Here is an 8,004-nt window from a genome sequence, read left to right on the forward strand (position 1 = left end):
ATCTTCTTTGCATCCTTCCTCTCCCTCCTCTTCTTCCCTCTCCCCTCTTACTGCTTTCCAGGCTGGAGGGTTGAGCCAGCGTGTCAAGGAAGCATGCTATCATTGAGTTATATCCCCAGTCTCTTCCTGACCTTTTGTGTTTTTCTATTTTGAGATGAGGTCTTACCAAGTTATGCAGACTAGCCTTGCACTAGCTCTGTACCCCAGGCAGGCCTTGAACTTCGGATCCCCTCCTTAGCCTCTCAGGTAGCACGGGTACCCTCAGACTCAGCAGAAGCTTCCCTTTGTTCCGTATTGCAGGTGTCTAGCACTGTGCTAACCCTCTGAGTTCATCTTCTCACCTGCCTGCCCTCACTCTCCCTAGCAAGTTCATCCATCCTGATATAGAAGCAGTCCCTCACTGGCCTGAGGACCTTCTTCTGCAGGAATCTAATACAGACCAGAGGCCAGCAGCTCTCTCGGGATCCCCAGGACTCCAGCACCAGATTGGAACTTCTGAGACATCCAGGTATGTGGACTAATCAACTACTGGACTCTAGGCCTTTCCATTGTTGGAGGTCATTGTTGGACTGCTCAGTCCACAGCTTGTCAGCCATACTAATAACCCTCCAATATATGTATATATTCATTCTATCAGTTTGGCTCCTTTAGAGAATGGTGACAAGCACAAACATGGGTGGCCTAAAAACATATTTCTTAAAGTTGCTTTTATCATTATGATCATTATCACCATCATTGTTGTTGTTTTGAATAGTGTGTGTGTCCATGATGGGGAGGAGTGCATGTCACACATACACATGGAGGTCAGAGGATGACTTTGTGGACTGGTTCTTTCCTTCCACCTCAATGTGAGCTTTGGGGATCAAACTCAGGTTAATGGGCTTGGTGCTGGTGATTGTGAGGTATCCCCCACTAAGTGTGGAAGACCACTCAGACACAGTTTAAGCCAATAAGAAATCATTATAAGCAAGCACACAGAGTGTTCAGGATTCCGGTGTAGCCCCGAGCCTTTCTCGGGGTGAGCTTTTAAGCACAAAAACCATATCCTGGGTTGACACACTTCAGTTAACAAGAACAGGAAGTCAGAAGCAAAACTACGGAAGCCAAAACTCAAGGTTAGTCCATTTAGAGACTCCCAGAACTGTGGACTAGATCTTTGTTTTCCTTTTGGCAGGCGGTGCTGCTGTGTGCTGCGTTCTATGACCTGAAGGGCCCTCCATCATGGAGTCAGTTGTGCTAAGGTCTGGGGGCTGACATAACCTTTGGCTCCATCTATCCATGGAAGGTAACTTCAGTGATCATAACCTTATTTCTAGGGGATCCTTCGGCACTCGCCAAGTCTTACTCTGCCTTTTAAAGTCTAATGTTTGTGCTGTTTGAAGCAGTCTCGCTTACCACTCGAACACATGAAAGCGCACTCTCTGTGCTCTGATTCTCATCAGTTCGGAAACCGCTGTTTCTGCCAGTGTGGTTCGGATCTGGTTTCCTCGTGAGCTGAGTAGTTATTACTGAAAATCCTGTTTTTTTTGAAATATTATCTCTGTGGACTGTTTTAAGCCTGGGCTTAACACGCTTTCTTCTAGAAAGAATCTCTTTTTGTCTGTTTAGTGTTCCTTGGGCATAGAGGAGAGACACCCTCAACATGAAGTCATTCTAAAGTTTTTCAAATCACACATTAATGTCCATTCAGCTCTAAATATACACAAGCGCAGCCTTCTTGGAAGGGCCAGAGAGAACTTTTGTTATCTTCAACTCCTACCCAGACTAAGAAGGAGATAATGTGATTGTCATTTTCCCTACAGGAGCATATCCTCTCACTGAGAAGGGTCCAATGTGATCTAGAGTGGAACTAGATCTCCTTACATGTGGCCCCAGTGAAACCAGGGCTCCAGCCCTAGAGACTGGCACCCCTGAATGCAAACTCCATCTACAGAGGCTCCTCCCCTACCCCAGGTCAAGCCCCATCCCCAATTGCAATCATGTCCATGTAATGATTTACATTTTCAAAGAAAAGACTCTGGGCTGGCCAGAGGGCTCAGTAGGTGAAGGAACGCATTGACCTCACAACCCCCGGTGACGTGAGTTTGATCTCCAAAGCATCCATGAAAGAGAGAACCAACTCCACAAAGGCTTCCCTCTGGTGTCCACACTTGCACAGAAGCATACACACATCCCCCACTGCACACATACCCCACGGGCATATACAAACAATAAATAAAATCAATTACATTTAAACAACGAGAAACCCCACAAAGCCAGGTGTAATAGCTCACAGATGCATTCCGATATAGAGGCTGTAGTCAGCTTTACCCATGCAAGATCATAATTCAAAATACCAAAACCCAAAGGAAGAAAGAAAACAAAAGAACCAAAGTGTGTGTGTGTGTGTGTGTGTGTGTGTGTGTGTGTGTGTCCCCAGGTGTGCGTGTACAATAGGGGGATAGCAAGGGTGTCCTCCAATATGTGCACAGCTGTCAGGGATGATTCCCTATTCCACGGATAGCTTCTGGATTCAGATCTAGAAGCTTTCTGTGCACTCCTGTTTAGACCGTGCAAGTCTGTTTAGAACGTATCAGTCTGTACTCCACAGGGCCTCCCGGTTGGCCCCACACTGGCCTGTGCCTTTGCCAGCTTTCCCCTCTGCTGCCGAAGACCTTCCTCTTTACTGGCTTGGAATTTTTCACTTTGCCATTTTTGCTCTCTCTGAAATCGTGCTATTTGTATTAGATATTCATTGGTGTTAACAAGAACTGGTCTGCTTTTAACAATTGCTCTTAAATTATGGAGGAGAAAAGGCTTGTCAGCCATTAGAGTTTAATGTGAATGTGTTAAAGCAAGACTTTCGCACTCGGCAGAGCAGGGCAGGGCAGGGCTGAGGGGTAGAAGTGGAACTCTGCAAAGCGGGCTGTCAGAGCTGGGCTTGCTGGGCAGGTCAAGAACACAGGGCTAGCTCCTTCTACCCATCTGCCTCCGCCTGCCTCGAGCCCTTCCTGGCCCAGAGCTCAGGTTGATACTAGGATCCTATCCCCTTACAGATACACTTGACTTTCAAGAGTTTGAATATCATTTTATTTATTTGTTGTTGCTTTGGTTTTGTGATTTTGTCTCTTTATTTTGTTTTGAGACAAGGTCTTGTAGGTAGCCCAGGCTGGCACTGAACTCAGGTTCCTTGTACTTTAGTCTTCTGAATATGGGATTACAGGTAGGAACTGCCATGCCTGACTTCCTGAGAAGGATCAACTAGCATGTGAAAGAACAGGGAAGTCTACCTCCATTACTGGGGAAGCACTCCTCAATGCAGATGGGGCTGTATTGAGTAACGTGTGGCTTCTTTCACACCCATCTGTCTGTCTGCTTTTCCTTGTGAGAATGCCCACTTCCCCTGAGGTTGGATTGCAGGTCTTTCTGTTCTCACACTGATGCAATGCGTCCTTCGGCTTAGGCTTGGCCAGCAGGAAAGCTTTGCTGGACTTCTCCTCGCCTCCCACTCCGCACTGACTTTTCAATTTGTTCTGAGCCTGGGCAGAAAATAGGAGTGCTATTTATTGGATTCTTTCCATCTCCTTTTAAAGGTGTCTGGGACTCCAATGTCTGCTGAACCAAACTTAATAAGTAAAGGAATCTTCCGACTAGCTCCTGCCGGATGCTTCTTAAAAAAAGAAGGCATTGGCACACGCCTTTAAGCCCAGCACTCGGGAGATGGAGACAGGATGATGTTGAGTTCAGGGACAGCCTGGTCTAGTATATTCAGGGCTTTATAGAGAGACCCTGTCTCCAACTACTACCACCACCACAACAATAACTAAAAAAGAAGAGTGGGGGGGGGGAGAGGAAGGAGAGGAATGGGAGGAGGTGGCAGGAGCTGCAGAGCCTTTGTTGAGAATCGGGCATGACAAGTGTTATAAGAATGTGTTCACACAGCCACTTATTCATGAATCCGGTGAACGGAAGATGTGAGGATTCCCACCTGCTCGGATGAGAATTTTATTATTAGTGATGTTCCCTTGTGCCGGTACATTTGGGTGCACTGATGGGTGTCCTGTGAGCAGATATGACTCTCTCCTGGATTCAATCTATTTAACTGTTCTTTCCTGTGGAGCCAGCCCCTCCCCTTCCCTTCTGAACTCTTGCCACTTCCGTGTCTCTGTCAGCCAGACAGTTGTCGGCTATTCCCACTGTGGCTCCCAAGACCAAGAGGCCCTACTCCTGCTGTCCTGACAGATGTGTGGAGTGGTTCCTAGGCTTGGAACCCTGGTCATAAACCCAGAAAGGCTACCGAGGACAGGGAGAGGCCTGTGGGTAAGATGGCTTGCATTCAAGGGGGGGGTGGGGGGAACTTCAAGGCCCGTAGTCAAGTCCTGGCAAACCCTTCCATGCAAGATTTACTCCCGCTCCTCCCTATGCCGCTACAGCATGGAACCTTCCTGGTGCTCAAGACCACTGCTAGATCTGGCTACTGAGACAATTCTCAGTTAGAATGACACACTTTCAGAGTTATCGTCGTTGTAGGGAGGGACCCACAATGTGGCTAGCAGCATCTCTGGCAAGCCACAGACAGCTGAGGGAGAGTACATTCCACCTCAGCGTTAACATGAACAAGCAGTTGGTCTGCTTCTTCAGCCCCAGAACAAATCGTGAACTCAAACAGATCCTGGGGACTGGTGAGAGGATCCATTTCCACTTCTGCATTGAAACCCACGTTTCAGATGAACCCGGAAAGAGTGGTGTGAACATGAGGGAAAGGGCACTGGAGGCCTTGGCATGAAGGAAGATGCAGGGTAAGGCTTTTAGGACACGGAAAGGGAAAGGGAGTTGGAGAAGTCTTGGCAGGAGCCCCAAAGGGTTTTGGGCTCTATAGGGAGCCTCAAGTTCCCTGAAGATGGTGAATTCACCCGCAGCGCTCATGGCAACCACAAGGGGGCGCGCGAGCGCAGTATCTGCGCTCAGGACACCAAGGGACCAGACACGGGGCTCCCATTCCAGCTGGTCCCCAGCAAACCACCGCCTTTGGAGGAGTGGCTTTTTACCTCTAAAGTAGGGCAGTTAATTTGGCAACTTCTCATCGACTGAACGAATGACCTATGCACCTACTTGTATGAAGAAAATGGAGGTCTACCTGTCACAGCCCACCGCATAATATACCCCCACAGTTGCTTGTATTAAAGGAAGCCTACAGGAGAGGCTGATGCACAATAGGAGGGTTTTAGATGTCCAACGAGGAAGAAGGAACTTAGGGGTGATGGTGGTAGTGAGAACAGGGACCAACCCCGCGGGCCCTGAATAAGAGCTAGAATGGAGCAGGTTCCAAGGATTTTTCTACTCTGTAGGTTTTTTTGTTTTTTTGTTTTTTTGGTTTTTTTTTTTTTTGGAGTGTTTCTGGTTGAGGAATACACAGGTATTATGATTATATAACACATATTATATATTATGATTATATAGGAGTTATGATCATAGAGTCTCTTCTCCAGGAGAGGTCCTTAATCCACTTCTCCCTGTACAGAGTTGAGTTAGCGCCGCTGCTCTCTGACAGTGGCAGCACACATCTTGTGGTTCTTCAGACTCAGGTTCGAATCCCTATAAACCAACAGGGTGAGTTGGGCTAAATTACATAACCCTTCAAGTCTCCTTTCCTTTCCAGGTATCTTGAAAAATGAAACTGAAGCATCTTCCCCTAAGGAAGCTGTGAACACTAGACAAGCCTGTCTGTGGAGGGAGCAGGCTCTGGACCAGGACAGGACCTGGCTTCATCACCAAAGTGTAAATCTTTAAGGAACATGGCCGTTTGACCCATCCAGAGCCAATCCCAGCACCCAGTGCCCGGGCTCAGCACATGCTCATTGGGCATTTGTTCTCAGGCTGACAGCCTGTCTTGTGACAGACAGAGCCTTCCCCACTCCCATCCCCAACAGGGAATCTGTTGACATCGCCAGAATGACTTCTTTTTATAATCTACCGAGTCCAGTCACATGGGCTGCTATCCCACAGCTCTTCTGTCACCACAGGTCCCACACCTCCTCCCTCGTTCCTGTTCTCTGCTTCCAAATGGTGCCAACAGGTAACCCACACCTAGAAAGGGTGTGCTGTTGATGCCAGGACCCACTGCTGACACCCTCGGCAAGAGCAATAAATGCACTTAACCACTAAGCCATTCCTCCAGCTTCCAGATGTCTATTATATAGGGTTGTGACGTCTCTGACTGGTGACGGCTATTGTCAGACTCCTGTTTGGATAAGGAGATGGGCATAGCCCTGTGATGGGTCTGCATTGCCTCTTAGAGAGCGCCACATGATTTAGGCCCCAACTTGACTCACCAATAAATATCACGCAGAACTCTGTTCTTGCACGTGCCCGCTCTGTATACTTTCAACTGCTTAGCAAATATCAGTCAACTGCTATGTCCCTGGCATACTTGAAATGCTATGGCTGTGAAAAATTTCTGGCTCGTTGGCCTTCATCTTTGCTGTGCAGCTTTATCACGTCCAGGATCAGTTTAAATGACTCTCCTCCCCCGCAATTGTCCCTTTACCTTGCATCATTACTACTGCCTGCCATGTGGATGTGTTTATTGAATACACTCCCTCGGGAAGACACACTCATCATGAGAGCAGGGGTGGACTGGTGGTCCCCAGGATGCCAACTAGAGATGATAAAAGCAAAGGGGAGGCAAGACAAAAGTGAATATACTCAGCAGAGAAACCATGTAAACGTCCCACTGAAAATTCCAAAAAGAGGGGAGAATCATTATGTTCAGAGAACAGAAATATACCATCAGATCAAACCTTTACAGATGACATTCAAATTGTATAAGACAGGAGGGCTGCAGAGATGGCCCAGCAGTTAAGAGCACTGGTTGCTCTTTTAGAGGACTCTGGGTTCAATTTCTTGTACCCATATGTTGGCTCGCAACTGTCTGTAACTCCAGATCCAGGGCATATGGTATCTTCTCATCTCTGCAAGCACTAGGCAAGCACAAGGACCTGGTGCACTTATATACACATAAAATAAATATTTAAAAATTTACTGAAACAAATACTTTAAAATAACTATGTTTAAGGTTCTCAAGCTGATAACCGAAGGGACTTCTATGAAGTTCAGAAATAAGACATTCCAATAGAAACTAAACAAGAAAGGGATACCTTAGCAATGCAAAAATCATTGGAAAATTTGACCTAAAAATCAATTGAAGAGTGATTTAATTTGAATTTGAATTTGAAGATAGTAGGAAAAATATTAGCCTAGATTATATCACATTAAAAAATCAACAATTGCCGGGCAGCAGTGGCGCACACCTTTGATCCCAGCACTTGGGAGGCAGAGGCAGGAGGATTTCTGAGTTCGAGGCCAGCCTGGTCTACAGAGTGAGTTCCAGGACAACCAGTGCTATACAGAGAAACTCTGTCTCAACGTCCCCCCCCCAAAAAAAATCAACAATTAAAGAAGGACTAATGAAGATGAATAATTTAAAAAGTTATAATATCTTTAATTAGAGCAAATAAATAATATTTAGAAGATAAAACTGAGGATTTCCTAGATTGGAGACAGTATGAATTCTTTATAATGTGTGTATGGAAGATACCATGCAAAGTAAATAAAAATAAGTCTACTTGTGCAAAACTCACAAGTCATACAAGACAGAGAGGCAACTGGGAAAAGCTATACAGAGAAGAGATAAACACCATGTAAAAGCTCATCTATTAGACTGTCAGCCCACTTCCCTGAAGCCACAATACCTGCCAGAAGACAATGGAAGAGTAGCTTTAAAACTCCTACGTTTACATACCACTAAATTACCATTCAGGAAGAAGGACAAAATAAAGATATTTTAAGACACACACAGAGATTGAGAGACGTTACCTCCCACAGATGTCATTACAAGAAAAAATAATTCACCAAGAAGAGAAATGGACCTGCAAAGAGGAGGTGGGATGCAGCAACAGCAGCAAGTACAGGCACGGGCACAGATTGTTAGGGGGGTTGGTAACCCCCAACTTTGAAAAGGTTCTG

At 46.3% G+C, this 8,004-nt stretch overlaps 1 long non-coding RNA gene across 1 annotated transcript; it reads left to right on the plus strand.

The window, feature by feature from the left end:
* Positions 1-4,156: 4,156 nt before the first annotated feature.
* LOC116098034 lies at positions 4,157-6,144 on the plus strand. The gene is made up of 2 exons (XR_004121671.1): positions 4,157-4,299; positions 5,639-6,144. It is a non-coding gene; the product is annotated as an uncharacterized LOC116098034 (long non-coding RNA).
* The last annotated feature ends 1,860 nt before the right edge of the window (positions 6,145-8,004 follow it).

The sequence above is a fragment of the Mastomys coucha genome, unplaced genomic scaffold, assembly GCF_008632895.1.
Source record: "Mastomys coucha isolate ucsf_1 unplaced genomic scaffold, UCSF_Mcou_1 pScaffold20, whole genome shotgun sequence".
Classification (NCBI taxonomy): domain Eukaryota; kingdom Metazoa; phylum Chordata; class Mammalia; order Rodentia; family Muridae; genus Mastomys; species Mastomys coucha.